We start from the raw sequence: 23,875 nt of genomic DNA, 5'->3' as shown, positions 1-23,875 counted from the left end.
TCCCAATCCCCATAAACTCTATGATGCTCTTAAATATTCTCGAGGTACTGCTGCTACCTTTCACACAGCATTTTTTTTCCCATGAGGTATGTTTTCTTCTGCATTTTTCAGGCATGCAAGTTCTCTAACTTAAAAAAAAAAAAAAGGAAAGATCCGTTATCAAGGGAACTTGCTTTTTTGTTATTAAGACCCTGAACCACAAGGGTGTCTGATTAAATTAACCACAAGTTTCAGAGCACAAGCAATACCCTGTTTAATCATCAATTTTCTTATTCATACAGGAGTGAAAGAAACACTTTTCTCTCTTCCTATTACATTGGGTTCCCTTGACACAGGAGACACTTCTTGTGGCTGGCTCTGAAAAGACACGTGTCTCATAAATGGTAAAATAGATCAGTGTTGTAGATCTTTGAGGACATTTGTTACCTATAAAATAACATATGAGAGGGAGGGAAAATATATACAGGGTGGAAGAAAATATTTAGTATTTTCACTCTCATGTTTTCTCAGAAATATAGTGTATCCAAATATTCAATCCATGAAAAGGGACCATTATGTCTGCCTTTTTTTCTTCTCTCCTCACTTGACTGTGTTTTCCTTACCTATCTTATTTTCTCATTTTAGTCCTGCACTTCACCTTGTCCTTCCCTCTTATCCCCTTCCCTCGGAATTTATTAATCAGGTAATCCATCTTTACCATGCAGGCAGTGCTGCCCCCACAAATCTGCACCTTCTCCCACGGACTATAAAGTAAAACTCTTTGAGAAACCTCAGAATGGTGACTGGTTGCATAAAGTAGATTATGCCTGTCTGGAGTACCCTGGAAATTGTTGTATTCTACTTATTACCTGTCTTTGAAATGAAAATATCAAGATAGTTTATCTTTGAAATGCTCCTCTCCAGACGATGAGGTTGAAAACTTAATAGTACCATGAATTCAGTTTAAAACAACAATCTATTTATTCAGGATACTCTCTCTCCAATACTATACCTTGGAAATGTCCTCAATAACACTATATATCTTAGTATTGTTTTTATTACACTAATTTATTGAGGCCAAACAGTACTTGAGATGGGGAGAGGCAGGAAGGCAGGGAGGGAAAGCAGGAGGGAGAGACAGAGAGAAAGTCTGTCTGAAGATGGAAGGGTTTCAGAAGTGTGATTTGCTCTTTGGTTTTTGTCTTTCTCAAATACACTCCTCTGTAGTGAAGGAGTCATCCATTACTTTGATGATTCCACTTTATATCCTCTAACACTAAGAATTGAAGATTGATAGATTTCAAGCTGCTCACTTATTTCTTGCCTCTCAGAGGAGTGGTCAGAGATGCAAGCCAAAATGGACCCTATTTCTTACAGCTGACCCCGTATTTATACCAGTGGTTTTCAGCCAGGGGCAAGTCCCTCCTACTTGCAATGTCTAGTGACATTTTTGGTTGTTGCAGCTTTGTGCAGGGGGCTGTACCTAGTTGGTAGAGAAGGAGATGCTACTAAATATCTTTCAGTGGAGAGTACTGCGCTTCTAACAAAGAATGATTGGATCTTAATGTCAGTAGTGCTGAGGCTGAGAAACTCTGATTTCCACTAACCAGACTTGGAAGCAAATGGTGAAGGTGGGTGACATAGAAGAGAAGACAGGAAGGAAATAAAAATAAATTGAGAATTACTGCAAGCTTGATATCCCCATCCATTTATGTTATTTCTTTTACTTACCCCTCATAAAACTACCCGAAAAAAATTATAATTATTCTTGCTTTTATATTCTTTTCAATCAAAGGGGGACTCTAAGGCTCAGAAAAGTTAGGTGACATGTTTTAAGTCACTTGACACAAGTGTGATTCTGAAGCCTATGATTGTCCTCATTGGGAGCAGGGAGACAATATTCCATCGAGGTCTCTGATTGAAGAATGGAGGTTGCTATCATATAACTGCTATGTTTTACCAATAGATTTATACAGATGAATGTTTATTTTATATCAAATAACCAAATAACTATGCACTTCTAGGACGGTTTTAACTTTGAGTCCTGGGAAGACTTTGCTTTGTATCCTGGTTTCATTTGGAAAAATATGGTTATTCTCCTTTGCGATGCTTTTTTTTTTTTTTTTTTAATTTAACTCATACCTAAGAAACTTCACTAATCACACAGACCTTAGGCTACAATATGATATGTAACATAAAGGTCTAGACAGAGGGCAGTGTGCCATTGGTCATGAATTAAGAGCATATAGATAACAGACGCTCTAGACAGGAGGCTTTAGCTAGGAAAAATAAGTTCCTGAACTGTAAGTGGACATAAAAGTCTTACTGACAAAGACTGGATGAACTTTTTCTCTGGCTATCTTGGAAACAAAAATAGATTCTCATTCATTGGAACAATTTTGTACTTTTTCTCTTGGATATTCTTGTAAAGAATTAGTTTTTCTCTCTATGGCTACATGTTTGATCAAAAGAAATAAGTGGGATAAACAAAGTTCCATCAAAATTCAGCCTCATTGGGCATAATTAAACATAAATGACAAGTAGATAGCAGGACCTCATTCCTTCTCATTGACCTCTGACCTAGAATATAATACTCAGGAGTAGAGCCTGGCAACTTATATTTTCTATGAGGTCCCTAGGAGATTTTTAGTAATCCCAGTGCTGTGAATTCAGTGTTACATCATAATTACTTCCTGCTGATGATAGTTATCTTGGTGATTGCCCAACCCACCTGCTCTTGGGCCAATGTGGACCCCAATCCCAATCAACATTTGTTAGATTTTTAAAAAGGTTGTGTCCTCAAATGTGATGAGTAGAAATGGCTGTAATTAACTTTTATTTTTTAAAAAGATTGATTGATTGATTGAAGAGAGAGGGAGAGCACAGAGGGTGAAGGAGAAGCAGACTCCTCACAGAGAGCCCAAAGTGGGGCTTGATCCCAGGACCCTGAGATCATGACCTGAGCTGAAGGCAGAAGCGTAACCGACTGAGCTACCCAGGTGCCCCTGTGAATAACTTTGAGAAGTGTCAAGCTATTGCTATAGGAAAAAAGTGTAAGTGTTTTGTAATAGGGTTTTAAAATTCTTAACATTCAATCTTTCTGAGTCTCAGGCTCTTAATCTGGAAAATGGAGATGACAGTAAAATCCTTACTTCTTTTATGACTTGAAGGATAAAACGAGATAATATATAAAAGTACTTAGTAAACTGGGAAAAAAGTCAGACCCTGTCGGTATATTTTTTCACCATCTGACACTTTGTTATACTTATTATTTTTGACAACTTGGGTTTTGAACTTCACCTTAGTTTTAGAGAGTCATTTTGAATCTATGTTTTTTAAACCAAATTCTTTACCTGATGTATGAATCCCTCTACAAAAAAGATTTCAACTCTAAGTATATGGGCCTTAGGCCCATAGATATGTGTTGTTTAACTCACCCAAAGTTTAAAAAATTTTTTAGAAAAATCAATTACCAATACTTAAAAATCAAGAGACTTCTTATAAAAATTTGGAATTCTGATTGACATTGAAAAACCAGAACACTTAACCTAGGTATCCTCAGGGCAGCAATCAGTTCCTGCTAAGTAACCTTGTTTAGATCCTATAGGCTGGAAATTTGTCACCCACACTCTACAACAGTCTCTCAAAGTGTGGCCCAGAACCAACAGCATTTGCATCACCTGCGAATTTGTTAGAAATGGAAATTCTAGGGCCTCACTTCAGACCTACCGAATCAGAAACTGGAGCTATGGCCCAGCAAATGGTTTTATGGAACCTTCTTGGTTGTTCAGATACACTCCAGAGTTTGAGAAGTACTACCCTACAATATGCCAGTCAATTGTTCCAATGACTTGTTCCTGTATGTGTCTAGAGTCCCGTCACTCACTTTTGATTCTAATTGTCATAGAGTTCTTGACTTTATTGAGGCACAATTTACTTCCCTGTCATGTTCATTGTTGTGGCTTTTCCTTCCTTTGCTCTTTTGGACTGGAGATAACTAAGAAGAACAACGTCCTGTAGTCCTTAGCATTTTCAATAAACAAGAGCAGTTTGTGGTGACAGGCTCTCTTAACCGCAACCTGATAGAGCTCTTGTCACTCTTTGAAGCCACCCTTATTTTATTCCTGCCTTTTGACATCCTTGAAAAACTTCAATTCTTCCTCTTTCAAACCCAAGCAATTGTAAGCAGCCCCAGAAGGAATGCAAATCTGTGCTTTTATTTTTACATTCCCCTCCCCCCACATTGATTAGATAATTCTGATTTGTTTTATTGTTTTGTAGTAGAGAGTGAAAATTTCTAGAGATGACTCTCCATTGGTGTTCCCTCCTTGAGGGAAAATTCACAGCATAAGAACTAACTGCTATAATATGAAACCAATATTCCTGTGAGATTTGTAAATTAAATTTTCTTTCCAACTTTTGTTTAATATATTCAGTGTCACCTTGTAAGGCAACTGAGATAATTTTGTGTATCCTATCAATTTGTTTCTTGTTTGACATCTGTGTTTGTTTATATAGCTTTCAGAAGTGGAGAATCCTGTCGCCAATTAATGTTGATGGTTTTGAGTTAGAAGAGAGTATGTTTATAAATGAAAGTTTTTGTTTTTAAGTTGTGTTTTATTGTAGCTGAGTGTTTTCCAAATAAATATTCACTGACTTTATTGAATATTTCGATTGGGTAATGGAATTGCAGGCTTTCAGAGAAGTGGGGCTCAATTATAATCTTTATTTATGGGAGATTTCTCTGCCATTGAACACGGAGACAATCGAAAATCCATTAAGGGAATATCTTCAAACAATTGGCCAAGTATATATTTCCCTGTGAGGCTGAAATCTTGGCCTAAAGAAACTGTTCCAATAACTTTAACAAGGACATTGTTAAGGATATCGCCTATCAAAATAGGAATTCCTGATTTCTGATCTTCCAGATTGGCTGAAGACCAATGAGAGAACTTCTTAAAAATACTAACTCAGTCATTCTGTGGTGGGGACTGAGAAGATGGATTTCACAAACTGGGCCAGGTGATTTTTATTTTATTTATTTATTTTTATTTTTATTTATTTTAAAAAAGATTTTATTTATTTATTCATGAGAGACACAGAGGCAGAGACATAGGCAGAGGAAGATGCAGGCTCCCTGTGGGAAGCCAGATGTGGGACTCGGTCCAGACCTTGGGATTACGACCTGGGCCAAAGGCAGATAGATGCTCAACTGCTGAGGTGCCCAGGTGTCCCACCCCAGGTGATTTTTAACATGTGGCTGGGTTTGGGGCCCACACATTGTGTTATCTGTGAAGATCCTGAAAAGAAAATTTCTCAGTTTGTAGAGAATAGGGAATGTTATAATTTTCCAAAGCATCTGCTGTGTTTTGATCTCATAGACATTATAAATCTTATAAATGATTGTTCTTCCCTTTTTGATTTGAACGGCCAGTAAGCTCAGAGCCAGTTTTGACTCCTATTAGCTTCTGTATAGTATGTTATAGAATTTTTATATACATTTTTATATACATTTTCTGGCTTTATATTAGCATTCTTCTGACTTTTTTTTCATTCTGATGTCTCTGTTCATTTCATTTCTAATTTATAGCTTTTAAGAATATTTTTTGAAATAATAATAAATCTCTTTTAGTATAAGGCATAGTATCAATAAATACCATAATTATTGCAAAAAGACTGTCATCTAGGTGATGAATGGAGCTATTTTAGGGAGCATTACTTTGTAATCCTGAATTAACTGATGCCCAACTTAGCACCATATTTCCCATATGCATTGATTCTGAGACCATAAACCAGGATAGGATAAAGAATAGTAAACCAGGTTTGGACAGTAAACCAGCTTAGGAAAAAAACCAGGTCATATATTATATGGAGTTATATATCCTATATCCCACTTTAGGGGTTTTACAGTGCACATTACAGCTTAAAAGTTCTGGAGAAAAACCTGCAATAATGATATTAAAAGATCTTTAATCCAACACTTTCCAAACTTTTAAAAACCAAACTCCCTCCCTCCCTCCCTCCCCCCAAAACACATATTAACATTTCCGGAACAGTATTTAATTTGGGAAATACTGTATGATTGCTATGTTTATAAGTGTTGAATGTCAATATGGATGAAATGAGGAGAGCTATTATATTGGGTGAACAGATACAATCAAGCATAGCTTGTGGAAAATAAAGTGAGCTCTGAGTGAGTAAACGTTAGGAAGAGTACACTGTCAACTGGCACTTGTGAAGAAATGGATATAACAAGGAGAAGAAAAAGCCTAGAGGGTAGCTGTGTTCTTGCAATTGCAGGAGGAAAAGCACTAAAAACATGCATTTGAAGTAGAACCAAGCAGAGTGGAGAGCTCCCAGCTGATCTCAGCTGGGGTTCCACGTTTCAGGTGCTTGGTGCTCGCGGCACCATATTAAGACTTTATGCAACCTGGGCACCTGGGTGGCTGAGCTGAGGAAGTGCTAGACTCTTGATTTCAGGTCAGGTCATGATCTCAGAGTCCTGAGATTGAGCTCCAAGTTGGTCTCTGAGCTCAGCAGGGATTCTGCTTGAGATTTTTTCTCTCCTCTCCCTCACCCCCCCCACATGGACAAATGGATAAATAACATCTCAAAAGCAAAACGAAGTTACGCAAAGTAGATAGCTGTTTGAAGTGGAGCAGCCTCCAATGATAGAGGGAAAGTTGGGGGTGAAGTGGGGAGGTCTAGGGTGAAATTTTGGTGAGCTTATGTGTTCAACAGAGGATAAACTCATGAAGGTGAGAATCTGTGGATGTATGAAGAATTAAAATCCCTTGGAGGGCCCAGGATCTCCCTAGGTTTTGCAAACATGTCGTACCGACTGAGGATCTTCATCAGAATGTGAATAAATGGAATGTTTTATGGGTCCACACTACCTCACTTTTCCTATCTGTATTATTAGGGGGTACGGGGAGAAAGAGTTTTATTCTAGAAAAATTTTACTGTATTGGAGGAGATGTTTTAAGTGACATCCTATTAATTAATCACTTATTCACCCCAACTTCACATGTTAAATATGATTTTTAGTTGAATGAATAAAATTCGGGGGAGGTGGTGAGAAATCAACTTACTATAATTCATTCTGGAAACACTTACTGCGTGAAGGTATATCCTAAGTTATACACGGAAATAAACAGCGAGTCCAGCACCTACATCATTCAGGGTGGACCTGATGAGAGATGGACATGAACTTGGAAGGCCCAATACAGTCTGTCCACAAAAATTGTTCATGGAAGGGACTCATTAGTTCTCATAAGAGAGTGCTATCTTCTTGTCATGTCAATAAGAAAATCAGTTAATGCAAATTCTGTGGCCCGAAGAAGTAAGTGGGCTGAAACAGTTTCAGTAATCATTTGCAAAGCAATTTAAACTACTAACATCCCAAGAAGGGTCAATTCTATGATTTCTCTGTCATCATTACATTGATCACCTAAACCCATTCTTTCTGAGTGGCTGTATTTATTAACTGGAGATTTTCTCTGTCAGCGTTTCATTTCTACTTGAGAAAATCTGCTTCTTCTGAGACCTCTTTGTCAACTTCCCTTTCTTTAAATTAAATTAAATTTGTGGTAAAGTTTTTATCCAAATTATATTTTTTTAAAATGCAGACATCTGCCTTTGCTGTTATTGGGCATGGAAATACTTTGTAACAAAGAGTTTGGGATTTTTTTTTCACTTATTCACTTATTTGGCATATGATTTTCAGAGAATATCAGAGGAGACTTAACACCATACTTGTCAACACATTTTTCTCATTTTATATATACTTCTTACCTTCTTCTACCTTATATTTCAAATGTTTCCTGTGCTATCTTAAACCATTTTGGTATTTTTCTCTTATGACTGGGAAGAGTAGAGATTTAATATAATACTTAGGTAAATCAAACAAAATATTTTTTGTATTTCTTTTCTTTTTTGGTGACAACATTTAATTTGTACTCTGTTAGCAAATTTAAATTATGTAATACATTATATATTATATATATTATATTATATATTAGATACTCAAAATTATTTGTCTTATAACTGAAAATTTGAACCCTGTTACTAACCTCTCCCTATTTCTCTTCTTTTCTATTTTGTTTCTGTTTTCCTTTTTGATTCTATGTGTAATACCATGTGATATTTGTCTTTTTCTCTCTGGCTTATTTCACTTCTCTCTGGCTTCAATGCCTTCTAGGTTTATTCTTGTTGAAAATGACAGGATTTTATTCTTTTTTTATTTAAATTTCTTTTTCATCATGGTAAGTATACTTTTTAATCTCCATCTCCCTATTTCCCCAATCTACCCCCCCAACTCCCCTCTAGTAACCATCAATTTGTTCTCTATAGTTAAGAGTTTGTTTTTTGTTCTCTCTCTCTCTCTCTCTTATCCTCTGCTCATTTGTTTTGTTTCTTAAAATCATATATGAGGGAGATCATATGGTATTTGTCTTTCTCTGAATTATCTTGCTTGGCATTGTATTCTCTAGCTTCATCCATGTTGCGGCAAATGGCAAGAATTCAATGTCTTTTATGGCTGAATAATACTCCATTGTGTATACCTACCATATCTTCTTTATTCATTCATCTATCAGTGGTCACTTGGGCAGCTTCCATAGTTTGGCTATTGTAAAAAATGCTGCAATAAATCAAGGTGCATGTATCCCTTTGAGTTAATGTTTTTGTATTTTTTTTGGGTAAATACCCAGTAGGGTGATTCCTGGATTATAAGGTAGTTCTGTTCTTAATTTTTTGAGCAAACTCCATACTGTTTTTCACAATAGCTGTACCAGTTTGCATTCCCAAAAAGAGTGCATGAGGGTTCTTTTTTCTCCACATCCTCACCAACACCTGTTATTTCTTGTGTTTCTGATTTTAGCCATTCAGACAGGTGTAAGGTGATATCTCACTGTGATTTTGATTTACATTTCCCTGATGATGAGGGATGTTGAGCAACTTTCCATGTGACTGTTGGCCATCTGGGTGTCTTTGGAGAAATGTCTGCTCATGGCTTCTGTCCATTTTTAATTATATTATTTGTTTTTTTGCTATTAAGTTGTATGAATTCCTTTTATAAATTCCTTAGATATGTGGTTTGCTAGTATTTTCTCCTATTCCATAGATTGCTTTTTCATTTGATTGATAGTTTGCTGTGAAGAGTTTTATTTTTAAGATTTTATTTATTTATTCATGAGAGACAGAGAGAGAGAGAGAGAGAGAGAGGCAGAGACACAGGCAGAGGCAGAAGCAGGCTCCCTGTGGGGAGACTGATGCGGGACTCAATCCAGGGATTCTGGGAACACGCCCTGAGCCAAAGGCAGATGCTCAACTGCTGAGCCATCCTGATATCCCTGTGCAGAAGTTTTTAATTTTGATGTAGTCCATTTGTTTATTTTTGCTTTTGTTGCCTTTGCTTTTGTTATCGAATACAACGTATTACTGCCAAGACCAACAGTCAAGTTGCTTACCTCTCTTTTTTTTTCTGGGAATTCTATAGTTTCAGGTCTTAAGGTTAGTCTTTAGTCCATTTTGAATTGATTTTTGTGTCTGGTGTGATTGTGGGCCAGTATCACTTTGTTGTATGTGACTGTCCAGTTTTACCAACACTGTTTATTGAAGATACTATGTTTTCTTCACTGCATATTCTTAGGTCCTTCATTAAAAATTAATTAACCATTCATGTATGGGTTTATTTCTGGGCTCTCTATTCTGTTCCATTGATCTGTGTGTATGTTTTTATGTCAACACCACACTGTCTTATTACTAGAACTCTGTAATATAGTTTGAAATCAGGAGGTGTGGTGACTTTGTTCTTTTTTCCTCAAGAGTGCCTTGGCTATTTGGGGTCTTTTCTCATCCTACACAAACTTTAGGAATATTTTTTCTATTTCTGTGAAAAATATTATTGGAATTTTCAATAAGAATTGTATTGCATCTGTAGATTACTTTGGGTAGTATGGACATTTTAACAATAGTAATTCTTCCAGTCTGTGAACAGGGAATAGTTTTCCATTTATTTGTGTTCTCTTCAATTTCTTATCAATACTTTATAGTTTTCATCATACAGATCTTTCATCTCCTTAGTTAATTTACAACAAAATATTTTATTCTTTTTGATACTATTTTCAATGGCATTGTTTCCTCAATTTATCTTTCTGGTAGTGTGATATTGGCATATAGAAATGCAATTGATTTTTGATGTTGATTTAGTATCCTCAAGTTTACTGAAATTGTGTATTAGTTCCAAGAGGTTTTTTTTTCCCCCCTGAACTCTTTAGGGTTTCATATACATAACAATTAGAGACAATTTTACTTCTAACTTGGATGCCTTTTTTTTCCTTTATGTTGCCTAATTGCTCAGGAATGGACTTTCAGTACCACTTTGAATAAAAGTGGTGAGAGGGGGCATCCTGGTCTTGTTCCTGACCTTAGACTCAGGAGCCTCCTCTCACCTCCTCGTAATCTTCCAACTTCTGGTTTCTACTATATAAAAGAAAAATCATTCATTGAAAAAAAAATTTCTAAAGAAATCTCGGTTACCCTACCAGCCTACCCCAAGCCATTAGTAGTAACATTTAGTTTGCTGACTTAAGAATTTTTGTATGCAACTGGAACAATATATAGCTCCAGCTCTAAAATGAAAGTAGCTGAGGGAAGAGAAAACTTGAAGATCTGAGTTTACTGATCGTTGAAAGATTTGTCCAGTGTGGGAGCTGGACTTGTGGTCTGGGTAAACTATCCTAGCACTGTAATGCCATTTCTTTCCTGTTAACATTCAGGAAAAAAAAGCCGGAGCTGTAAAGGTAGGGAATGTGAGGTCAGGTGGTCTCATGGAAAGAGAACTGGCCTGGGTCTCTGAAGCACTTGTTTCTAACAATAATACTAGGAAATGGCAGTAAATTGAGTATTTCAAAAATTTTAGGATACTCTGGTATGCTTGCTATATCTTAACTTACTTAATCTTCATAATGACCCTTTCAAATGATCTTATTATCCCTACTCTATTGGAAACTTAGGGCTACACATATAGTAGTGATGGGACTGTAATTCAGACTCAGAATGCTGCCTACACTCTAACTCTTGACTTTTATTACTACTTCTTCTTTCCTTTGCAGATGCCAGATAAGAAATGAAGTAAATTAACTGTTCAGTGATGTGATGATTATAGTGGTCAAGGTGGGCTAAGTTATAATGCAATTAATAGAATTCCCCAAATGGCAACATTTAAAATAACAAAGGCTTATTTCTTTTTAACTCTATAGATACAACATGAGTCAGCGAGACTTTCACTCCATATCTTCATAGTCCTCCTCAGGGACTCAGGTTGGTGTGTTACATGTCAGTTCTAACTCAGTGGAAATTCAATGGAAAGAACAAATATCATAATCTATACTCCTCAGCCTTGGGCCCAGGTGACAGGCAACCTATCACTTCCAACTTAGTGGGGAGAACCAGTTGCATGCCCCCCACCCCAACCAACCACAGGGAAAGCAAGAAGCACAATATTACAAAGAGAGGAGAGGCAAGAGGAGAGGTGGAGCTGTCAAATGGCAGCCATAGTGCTGCTGGGCTTGGTTTCCTTTGAACAGGATGATGCCATTTTCCTCTTCACTGTGGTCAGTCTCCTCTCACATCAACTATTTAGTATTTCTTGGGTTGAGCTACGTGAAACTTTGTTTCTCCACATAGATGGTCTTAGTCTCTGCCCTAGCTCTGCAACCTGTGTGCTGGTAGGTGAATTCCCTGACCTCTCCAGGCCTGGCTTTATCAACCATAAAATAAGTAGTCGGATTAAGAAATCTTCAAGAGAACTGCCAAATGAAAATTTTTATGACTTCATGAAAAGCAAAATAAATCCTTCTTTGATTATCTCACACTGACCAGGCAGGTAACATAGGCTATATATGGCTGTGGAGGCAAAATCCAGTAATAGAGAGATAAGCAAGCTGGTGCTGAGCCAGGAGAGAGATTAAGGATAAACTGCTAAGGTAGACCTTAGGCTTCAATCTGAGAATTCAGAGATGGGTAAGAAATAGTGAGAAAGAAATGATCAAATCTAGGATCCTCTAACTCTGTTTTTTAATTTATTGGTTGCCATTAAATGGTCAGCCATTTCATTTATATACATATATGTATAACATATGTACATATATTAATATATGTCATACGCATATACATAAAATATATATACACACAATTATTTTGAGGAAGATATTTAATGGTTAACTTTGAACTTTAAGCAAAAAGCCCCTTTTTGAGATGTCAGCAAAATACACAAAAGTTTATGTGTTGTGGTTTGCATAGTATGATCAAGATTGTTACAAATGTCTCTCACCTAGTGCCAAACTACAGCATGAGGTTTCTGAAAACTGAATAACCCCCCATCCGTTGCATTAAAAAACTACAGATAAGTGACAGCAACTGTCTTTGTAGACATGTTTTCAAGAATTCAGCTCATTCTCATTGTGCTAGCCTGCATTTTTAACTATATCCATCCTTTTTAAATTATGGCTTCCTAAAAAATACATTGGTTCATATATCTGGGTATGTGGATTTGCAAAGAGAGGAAAAGCAAGAGCAAATGCATGGGCCCCGGTGCACCACACGCAGGGTGGCAGCCCTCTTTAGGAAAAGGCCCATTACTGGTGGGGGAAAGAGTCATAGCAGGAAACCCTGTGCAGGCCCTAGGAAATGGCCGTGGTTGTAAACAGGGAAAAGGCTTCACTTATACATGCTCACCTGCTCAGATCTTCACACTGGTTGACCTCCCCTGCCTCTTTACACCGTAATCTTACATTCACCACTTGCAGGGAACATGCCTGAAAGTACAGCTTGCATGGAGTCAGGAGAGGTGAGATGCAGAGAGGAATTTCAGGTGAGATAACTTGAGACCCCATCTATGGTAAGGACGAAAGTTGTTCTGTACTTTTGCAAAATGGCTCCTCTTTCTGCTTCTCTCCAATCCTGGTTTGCTTACAGATTCTAAGCAAAATTTTTAATTTTTTGCTTAGAGGGATTGATTATAGCCAGCTGTTGGGATGGAAACACTCATAGCAGCTCTATAATAGTTTTATATGTTAGCATGGCTAGGCTATAGCACTCCCTTCTTTAATCGAACACTAATCTAGTTGTTACTGATAGGTATTTTGTTGACCTGGTTATTCGCATCTGCAATCAGTTGACTTTAAGTAGATGAGATTACACCAGATACTATGGGTGTGCCTCATGGAATCTGTTGAAAATCCTTAAGAGCAAAGAAGTCAGGTTTCCTGGAAGAACAACATCAGTTCCCGTCATAGAATTTTCAGCCTGTTGGTTTGCCCTACAAGTTTGAACTTGCCCATAAAACATGTAAGCCAATTTCTATTTATCCATCTATCTGTTTATCTATCATCTACCTACCTATTCATCCATCAGTCTCCACTGGTTCAGTGTTTCTGGGGAACCCTGACTAACACAAACTCTTCCAAATTACTTGCTTGGTGGTGTAATTGACTAATAACAAGCACCATTTATGAAATGGTACCATTTTTTAAAAAGAGAAACTTAGGGTAGCCCAGGTGGCTCAGTGGCTTAGTGCCGTCTTCAGCTCAAGGCCTGATCCTGGAGACCTGGGATCGAGTCCCGCGTCGGGCTTCCTACATGGAGCCTGCTTCTCCCTCTGCCTCTGTCGCTGCCTCTCTCTCTCTCTGTGTCTCTCATGAATAAATAAATAAAATATTTTTTAAAAAAGAGAGAAACTTAAATTGTCTTCATGAGGTAGCTCAAAGGATGGTGCTGACTATTCCCACCTGTTCAAACTGGGTCTCACCTGGCATGAAACTCACACAATTAGCATTAGTGGTGTCTATTGATGGAGTAACCATAGACCTGGCCTAGAGTATAAATGCCAAAACCTATCAGCTATCTCTTAAGTGCAGAAAAAAAAACTTTCCAGGTCAGAAGCAGGACATTTTGAATCTTAGAATGAAAAGGGGATCGCAGCCATCCTTCTGTCCAAATTCCTGAGTTCAAAGGTGACAAAACAGAGACCCAAGGAAAATGAAGTGTGCTTTGCCAAGCCACAATCATGAGAATGACAAGTTCTTAAACATTTGTTTTATCACTTGAAAATGTTTTAATATTTTTCTGTGTTGCTAAATACTTTGCTAAAGCACAATTGTTTTAGCTAAATAAAGTATTCCATTATGGATGTGCTACCTTAAACTAAGTAGCTCTTTGGTGCATTTAATTTATATTCATATTTTCACTTCTAGAGATACTGTGATAAAGACCCTTATATGTAAGTCTTCTTATCATTCCTGAGGATGAGTTTCAAGAAAAGGGATTTCTGGATCAAAGGGTATGTGTGTCCTGAGGTCCTTAATCCCACTTAGAAATTGTTCTTCAGGAGGTCTTAACCAGTTTCCAACACTCAGCAATAGATGAAGGGGCCCGTGTCCCTGCACCCTTACCCATGCTGGATATTTTTATTAACAAATACAATGGACATGGAGTCTGTCTTCATTCAAGTTATTTATTAGCAAGGTCAAACTATTTTTTTCTAATTTTATTGGCAGTTGAGTTTTCTTTATGTATTTTATGCAATTCTTTATGCACCTTTATTTTAGAATTTATATTTTATTAATTTGTAGTTTTTAAAAACCATAAGATCGAGTCCACAAAACAATGCCTGTGAACAGTAGGTGGTATTATGATTATTACTGGTATTGTCCTTGGCTCGCTATGGTTGTTGGTTATTGTGTCTGCTGCTGGGTGCTGGGTCGTATTTAGAAACTGGGAAGGAGGCACTGCCTGGGGTCAAATAGGTAAAAAATATCTCTATTTCTTTGGGAAAAATTCGCCGAAACATATCCCAGTTATGCTGTTGATTTTAAAGTCTTTCATCTGCATCCGTTAGCCGGGCCCTATTCTCCCTGGAATAAAGTAAAATGTGGTTTACGCTTCAGGCACATACATAATGGCATGCAAACCACTCCACTTCCTTACTTTTTTCCCTCTAACTAGGCACTGAGATTCTTTCTTTTTTGGGAAATTATGGCAATTGACCTCAGAGAATACATAAATTGCAAAGTGCCTCCCTTTTTTATATAGCATTTTACATTACTCCTATTTTTTCCCCTCTACAAAGTGTAAAATAACGTATCTTAGAATGGAATCTGTGTTGCAGTTTTTTATCTTTTTAAATATTTAGCAGTACCCAGTGTTTACTTTTTATGTTTTGTTCTTGAATATTGTGTTTTATAGAGGACTATCAAGGAATTTTCTTTCTCATTTTTATAGTAGGCCTCAAATTCTTGTGGCCTTGTGTTCATTCATTTCCCTGCTGCTGTGTTTGGACTCTTTCCCTAGGGCAGAAGTGGCACTTATGATGGGTCACCACATCACACAGCATTAATGACGAAGGCTGGGTGATAAATTAGGGATGTTTGGAATAACTCATTGTGAGTGACAGCTAAAAAAAATATCAGAGTATTTTTTAATGGTTGTTTATAGAAGGTTTTACCACCACAGGTGAGATAATATATGTAACTTGATATTATGGTTTCTGACACATAGAGGATGTTCCAAAGATGTTCATTGTCTTCAGTATCAATCAAAATTCTCCAGAAAAATAGAACCAATAGGATATACACACAGATGCACAGATGTAGAGACTTATTTTAAAGAACTGGGAATTGGCTCAGGTGATTGTGGGGCTGGTAAGTTTGAAATCATAGGGCAAATCAGCAGAAGAAACCCAGGTTAAAGTTGACATTATAGTCTTGAGCCCAAAATCTGTAGGTTGAACCTCAGGTTGGAAAGTCAGGCAGGATTTCTCAGAGTTAGTCTTGAGACAGAGTTTCTTCTTCACTAGGAGACCTCATTTTTGTTATGTAAGGCCTTCAGCTGATCAGGCTCATCCATATTCTTCAAGATAATCTCTTTCACCTACAGTCAACTGATTATCGATGCTAATCACATCTACAAAATATCTTCACAGTAACATCTAGACTAATGTTTGATTGAATGAGCACTGTAGCCCACAAGTTGACACATAATATTAACCATCACATGTCCTTTTACCTTCATCCTTTCCTGTACATAATAGGGAGTAGGGCTCTATCAGGGGACTAGGGGTCTTTTCCTACCCAGCCCAATTTCATGAAGTCACTGAATCCATTTACTAAACATACATAGCAAGAAGTTTTGGAAACATGGTAGGATAAGAGAAAGAAAAGAGAAAGAAGATGGAGTTTGTGTTGGTTGGAAAGTAAGGATGTGAGAGGTAGGGTAAGAGCATCCTAAGGAAGAAGCCATTGCTTTACTGGTATGGCCTCATTCTGTGTTTCGATGAATTTACAGTAGTTATAGAAATAGCGGGTCATGGGGAGGGAAGAAAAAGGACACACTGCCCCAATGCAGAATGTTAGAGGACTTCTCTGCTACCAAGTGGTAGGTGTCATGGACTGAGTGAGGTAAGGCATTCTGTATTCCTTGGAAGCATCGTCTATGAATTCTCAAGAAATGCCCAGATCCTTCTTCACTATAGCAGTATAGACACAGACCAGGCTCCTCTGGAGTCCAGGTTGAGGAGGGGCATTGGAGACACAATTGCTACATAGGAGAGAACGGAATTTGTTCTCCAAGTACAGAAGGAGAATGGGCTTGAATGAAACAAGAGTTCATCATGTGTTGCTGATGAAGTTACTTAACCTTTCAACTGCACTAAGTATTTAGACATGTAGGAGGATAATAATATCAACCCACAAACCCATTTAATAGGGCAAATGAGTTAAAACTCTGATATGATTTTAAATTTATGTCAATCAGTAAATTCAAAGCACAGCACTATAATTAGAAACTCACGATTGCCTGTAGAATATCCTTGTGGGCATAATTAATGCATATGGAAAATTTTTAGCAGTTATTTTAATCCCGAATAGAGCCTGGTTCAAATGAGTTGATTTCTCTATTATGAGTATAAAAGGCTACCTACATATAAGGTAAACTTTCTTTTTCTTTTCTTTCTTTTTTTCTTTCTTCCTTCTTTCTTTCTTTCTTTCTTTCTTTCTTTCTTTCTTTCTTTCTTTCTTTCTTTCTTTCTGAGTAAACTTCCTTTAGTAATGATTTAGACTTTTCTGCTATTTCAGAAACTTGATGCCAATCTTTCTTAGGTGACAGTCAACAAATTAAATGAGAAAACTTTTGACTAGGTGCAGTTTGTTAATGTAGAACACAAATGACTATTCTAGGACTGACTTGACTACTAGCTTTATTAGATCATGCCATTTTACTGTGTATTAACCTTATTGTATACTTTAGTAAGGCCCATTTGGTATTATGAATATATATATTATATATACATGTGTATATATATAAATATAAATATATATATATATGTAGATTAACCGTTTTGAGTCAGATAAGCAGAAACAAATCCAATAGCTGATTTTTCAAGGATTCTCTTATAACTTGCATTTGGGTGGCAAATACATTTGCTAATACACTTGATTCATTGCCTTTTGAAATACTTTCTTTTTAATGCTTGTTTATTTGAGCAATAGAGGACAAATGCACAGTAATCCCCTTCTTTTCAATGGAGGCTTTTCTGTTTTTAGGCCAAGAATCCCAAGACATCCCTAAGCTTTCCTGTATTAGTATTTACAAACAATGGTATGAAAGACTTAAATTTTCCTGGACTGTTTACATAAGAGGAAAAGATACAGTTTGGTAATAATGAGGGCAATGAATTTTGGAAGCTAGAAAGTCAGCTTTGTAAGTCATCTGTGGAAGGCTGAGCACTACATCTTCGCATTGTTAGACTGGTACTTGTTTAATGTGATTTTTCAGAAAAAGTTAGTGGAAAAGCTTCCCCTGTAAGCAGCCATATGACCTCCAGGAGGCAGATAAGAGAAATGTAATGGCACTACTTGATATAGCATAGGTTATATCTTTGGCAGTGATCCAACTTTTGTAGTCTTTATTCACTAGGGAGTAAAATTATTGCCTCATAAAACAAGGGAAATGTCCAGTTATTTCTTAAGTAGGGCCCTATTAACTTTACCACTGTCACCAGTTCCTTCCACAACATTAAAATCTTTCAGCCCTGTGGCAGGGAGGATGTTACATACCCAGATTTAGTGATCCAAGGACAATTATTTTGAAAACATACATTTCCTTGAAGACCCAATTTTGAAAGAACTAATTTTTAGAATGATGTTCCAATGAATCACTGGATTCACAACAGCATTTTTCTTCAGAAACCTTTTGCCTACATCAAAAGTATCAGCCAGGATCTAAAAAAAGTGAGACTTAATGCTAAGGAAAATTGATTATTGAGAAAGAAAAGTTTGATTATCAGAATATATTACAGTGTTTCACCATAAAATCATTGAATTAAATTTTCATTTATTTGAAAATCTAGATAATTGGCTTCAGTTTCTATCTGAATATGGCTATTGTATAGAATATCCCTTTTAGGCCATACTGAGAGAGTCCCATTTCTTCTTGAGATAAAAAGATGTTGTTCTTGTCTATTTTGTCTGGGTGGGAATAAATTGGACCCATTTGAGGAAATGGATGGTTTCTCCACAAGAGAGAGACACTCATTTAGACTTTGCTCTAATCTGCCTTGGTCATATATTGTCAAGAACTCAAGAAGGACAAAGACCAGACTTAATCAAGGATGGCGTTAGTTTCTGATACACATCTATTCCCTTTGGTTCTTAAGTTGAGCCTCTGATAACTAAACATTTGCATCCACTTGCAAATTTCTTTGCATCCTTTTCTAATTGTTCCTTTGCTGGGATTCTTGCATACAGCCGAGTTGAGTCTGGTGTCTGTACAGCAATATCTGAGCCGTTCTTGGCCAAGCTGTGATCAGCTCTATTTTGGTTAGGCTACATTACATGTGATGTGACTTCATAGTGTGTTAGCTAGATTCCTCCGAGGGTGGACCTGGAGACCAGGATTTTGATGATTCTAGGAAGCATAAGTGAGGTGGGAAGGAGAAAAAAAACAGGAAAGAGAAAAAACCAATAAAGTGTATGTGAGAGAGTGGGTTACCTCTTTGTGCACCTCGTGTTCAAGTCCACTGGAGACAATAAACCAAGATTCTCAGAATTGTCTTCTGGAAGGATGGGGACTGTTCCTCATTCATGGAGGATGACCTGAAAGAGTGCCAACCACCCCATTGTACTGGGCTGTGCCTGCAGTCTGCTGAGCAAGTTTCCATGGAGCCAGAGAAAGGACTCTGTCAGAGAAGCTGAGAGACACAGGCTTTTGGGTGGGAAACCACCAAAACTGTAGGTAAACTTAGAGATGAGATGGGACTATGGGGAGGGGCACCAGAACTGTCTGCTACCAACAGTAAACTCTGCTCTGACAGTGCTTTGGAAGAGTAGAGGGCTACTTCTTTCACATCAAAGAAGTGCAGAAGTAGACTTTTTTTAGAGCCCTCACAGTCCTCAGATGCCCCAGTTCTTCCTAGGCCACTCTTGCTATCTCTAGGGTGGTTTGTCTTCAAAATCCAAAATGACAGCTAAATCTAGTCATCATATTCATATCCCAGGTAGTAGAATTTAGGATGGGACAAAGAAGGCCTGTCTTTCCCTTTTAAGGAGACATTCCGGAAATACAATAAACTATTTTTGTCTATCCTTCATCACCTAGAACTTAGTTACGTCGCCACATCCTGCTATAAAACATTCTAAGAAATACAACCTTGATTGCATGTGGCCATGTGTCTAACTAAACATCATAGTTCCATTCCTATGAATGGAAGGGGGAGTGGGATGTTGGCAACTAACCATCCCTGCACTGTAGGATCTTTATCAGTCAGGCTCACATGGCTCTTGAAGGAGAAGAGATGGTAGCAGTGAATAGAGTAGAATTATATTGACCGTGAAATTGCCACATCATATTCATTTGGTAAGACCAATCATCTTCACAAACTTTAGATACTGACCGTGTTCACAAAAGTTTTAATGGATGATTTGATTTAAATGAAAAAATTTGTCCTTCTGTATTTTGCCTAGTTGTTTTGATAGTGAATCAGGGTTGTGATATTATCAATGGCAATAGTGATTGTCTTCGTCTGCTCAGGCCACCGTAACAAAATACCACAGTCTGGTTGGCTTCAACGACAGAAATTTATTTCTCGCAGTTCTGGAGGCTGGCAGTCCAGAATGAAAGTGGTGGTAGGATTTGGTTTGTCCTGAGGCCTCTCTTCTTGGCTTGCAGTTGGTCCTGTCCCACTGTGTCCTCACATCACCTTTTCTTTCTGTGAGCACCTCGCTAGTGTCTCCTACTCTTCTTAGGAGGAAACCAGTCCTAATGATTAGGACCCCCACCCTGGTGATCTCTTTTAACCTCATTTACCTCTTTAAGGGATCTACTTCCAAACATTGTCACATTGGGGTTCAAGACTTCCACATATGAATCTGGCAGGGGCACAATTCAGACCATAGGAGTGATAATAATACATACTTAATGCTTTTTAAGTATTGGGGCTGATGCTAAGTGTTTTACATAGATTCATTTATTTAACCTTCATAATAACACTGAGTTAGAGATTATATTACTCATTTTATAGAGAAGGCAACAGATTTAGGGAAACAGAAACATGCCTAAATTTGCATGGGAATAAGCAAGGGCAACGGGATGATATCAGAGCCTGGGTTCACAAACCACTGTGAGATGGTGCTTGTGGTATGAAGCAGAAGACAGGGGATCCCACACTTGAGAGATGGACAAGCATTGTTGGTTCTAGACAGAGAAGCAGTTGCAGGCTGCAGGTGATGTTGACAGAGTTCTTTGAAGGGGCCCTTACAAAGTGGAATCCCCCTCTTTCCCTGAACAACTGGAGATGTGTATCCAAGAATAGCAAATAATTAGAAGATCATTGGTAGAGACTGGAGGATGTGGCTCTAGGTCCATGATCCAAATGAATCACAGAGTGAGATTAGGCAGATGTAGTTACCTTATGCCACTCTGGCCCAGGACAGGCCTCCTCCCTCCCATGGGACAGGACCTCGGGAGGAGTGGTCAAAAGGCTGCCCTAGGTAGGTTTGAAGCTCCCTTAAGGAAGAAAACTGGTAGAAGTCTGGTCAGCAAGACTGTTAGTTTTTCCAGGTCTAACAGTTCCCCTCATTTCCTCAGCTGGTGCAGAGAGTAAAAAGGGCAACTAGCTTGAGAAAAATCCTCTCCTTGGAAACCAGAGGTGAGAAAAAGTGTTCCCAAGCAATAGGATATAGGGAAGTGTTCTTGAGCTGGCCTGGGCAGCTGAGTAGTGTTTTCCCAGGTGTCAACTTTGAGGCCGAGGCAATGGGGATGAAGTCTTTCCCTTCATTATTTGTGAAAACTTGTTTATAGGATTAATTTTACATTGCTTGGGAGCAATACAAATCATTCAAACAATGTTATGAGGCAACCAGGCTTGGGATTGCATGTCAAGGAATGGCTACAGTTTGGAAATAAATGAATGCTTTGGTAATACATTTAAGACATTACACGGTGAGGAATAGAAAAGGCCAGTATGTAAATATGTAAATCTCCCCCAGAAGAATCCAGGAGATTTCTCTCGGAAAAACAATGCTGCTTTCAGTAAGAACACCAGTAGATTTAATCAAAGCAGTAGGTCTAAACAAAGGAATCCGAGCCAAATAACAGAGTAGGATTTTAATCATTCTGCTTGGTATGTTCAGTTTATGATGAATATTCATTAACAACTGATCAATACACTATTTTCCTATTTCTTCAAATAGAGATAAAACATAAAAATAAAGGAAAGTAAACATTTTCTCACTTTCCAGAAGAATAAATCCCACTGCCAACAAATTCCACCATCTTCAAATGTAATATGTTTCAGCGGAATAATTTCATAGCTTTTATTTTTAGGCTGCCTCCCTACCCTCCCAATATTGGGACACTACAAAGGCAAACCAAAGTGGAGACTTGAGGCATTTATCCAAAAAAAATGAGGCCAAAAAAATCCCATTCTCCCGCCCCCCCCCCCCCAAATTGGTTATGTGAAACAGCATTATATTGTTGGCATCGCCCTAGAGAGTGTACTGATTGAGGATTCACTTCATGGGCATAGAGTTGCCTCTGGTGTCTCCCGCAGAAGAGAATGCTTACATCTCCATGCTTGGGCACGTGTAAAAGAAGAGTTTTAAATTTGTTGTATGTCAAATTGAGTTTCTCAAAAATTTTTTTCAATTAATTTCCTCTCCTGGAGCACCTTTTGCAAATGGAATGTGATGATGTGGTTTAGTCATTTTGTTATTTGATAGTTCTAAATAGCTAATCTGAATAATTCTGCTTCAAATAAATTTTGAGGGCTTTTTAATTTTGTAATTGAACTATTTGGTTGGCTGTTGACTTAAATAAATTAGGTAGATAACACACTTCTTTTCTCTCTGCTGTGTAGATGCGATGTTAGAAATAGAGGATGGACCAGGCCTTCAAACAGATTTTTGTTTTGTTTGCTTTGCTTTTCATTTATCTAGGTAATTTGAGAGAAATAAAATCTCTCTTAAGGGAAAGAAAATACCCCCTACTTTTTTTTTTTCTTGTATTCTTTCCTTTTTCTTTTTCCAGAAAGAGTCATCTGGATTACACTGGTGTGTTGGATTGAAAATATGTATCGAACTCTTAAGATGTTTCCAGAAAATCATTCAAAATCAGGATACTGGGCAACTGCCTTTTTTAAAAAAAATTTCTTCTTTGTTTCTTTTGAGATTCTTTAATAAATGTCTATTATTTTCCTTAAAGTATGTTTCCCTTAGAACTATATCATTAGAAAAACTCTTCTAATTATGGTTTTATGGTAATTTTGTTACTTGTTCATTTATACAAGTTTGAGGTGTTTTGTTACATGTTTTTTTGCTAAATAAAAGTAATCTTTTTCTTCAAACTGTGGAAATGAAAATAGTGAATTCTTTGAGAGAAATATTACCAAAATAATCTTTATATAACTGCTTTTCTGTTTACTCTCAGTATTATCAAAACTGGTATCCACAGGGCTTAGTAAATTTTGAACTTCACAATTTAAATCCAATCTTTTTTTTTACTCAGGACCAATTTCTCTGTTCTTTGGATTGCCGATTTTGGAAGATCGGAGAGAAAAATGTCCTTAAAAGTAGGGCTCTTTCAACTGAAAATGGTGGTTTTATGTATGCTATCACTTAGCTTTTCCTAATGATTTTTAGCAGAAGGATTTGAAAGCAAGTGAAAAAATTGAAGTGGCTTTCACTTGTTTAATTGTGGGTGGAGTGTCTTCCAAACACAAATATCTGTCTTCCTCTGAATGTGAATTTGGTGCTGCTGATGAAAGGGGTCATGATCCCGTAAAGAGTTTTCTGGAAAATAGGTGGCATATGAGTATACATTCCATCTTTTACCTTGTGATTTACCCCTGATTTAAAGCGTTCCCATTTTGTAGCCTAAAGGAGCAGTTCTCTGAGAGTGACCAGAGATTCTTGAAAGACCTCAGTCCCAGCTTTCAGAAACATGTGCAATTCTTGAAAGAGGCAGCTGAAAGCAACAGCCTTTTTTTCTTTAAGATTTTATTTATTTATTTGAGATAGAGAGACAGAGATAGCAACAGAGATAGCAAGAGAGAGCATGAGTGGGGAATAGAGGGAGAAGCAGACTCCCGTGGAGCAGGGAGCCTAATTCCAGGCTCAATCCCAGGACTTCGGGAACATGACCTGAGCAAAAGCAGATGCTTAATGGACTGAGCCACCCAGACTCCCTAGCAACAGCCTTCTGAACTTTAGGAGCTTGACATCCTCAGAATTTTCTTATACGTGTGAATAAATGTATTTCCATTAAAATGCACACTAGGGGCACCTGGGTGGCTCAGTTGATTAAGCGTCTGCCTTTGGGTGCAGTCATGCTCTCAGGGTCC

At 37.6% G+C, this 23,875-nt stretch overlaps 1 long non-coding RNA gene across 9 annotated transcripts in view; it reads left to right on the top strand.

Annotated features, from left to right (window-relative positions):
• Positions 1–2,727: 2,727 nt before the first annotated feature.
• The window catches only part of LOC144287966 (uncharacterized), an 846,727-nt gene continuing 825,579 nt past the window's right edge, over positions 2,728–23,875 (top strand). For 7 of the 9 annotated variants that reach the window (XR_013355876.1, XR_013355883.1, XR_013355882.1 and 4 more), the window contains exons 1-2: positions 2,728–3,032; positions 11,244–11,304. This is a non-coding gene — a long non-coding RNA (uncharacterized LOC144287966). The remainder of the gene's footprint in view (positions 3,033–11,243; positions 11,305–23,875) is intronic. The other 2 variants (XR_013355881.1, XR_013355880.1) reach the window with 1 other exon arrangement.

Source organism: Canis aureus, chromosome 17 (assembly GCF_053574225.1).
Source record: "Canis aureus isolate CA01 chromosome 17, VMU_Caureus_v.1.0, whole genome shotgun sequence".
NCBI classification, from domain to species: Eukaryota; Metazoa; Chordata; class Mammalia; order Carnivora; family Canidae; genus Canis; species Canis aureus.
This window is presented reverse-complemented; position numbering and strand designations above follow the sequence as displayed.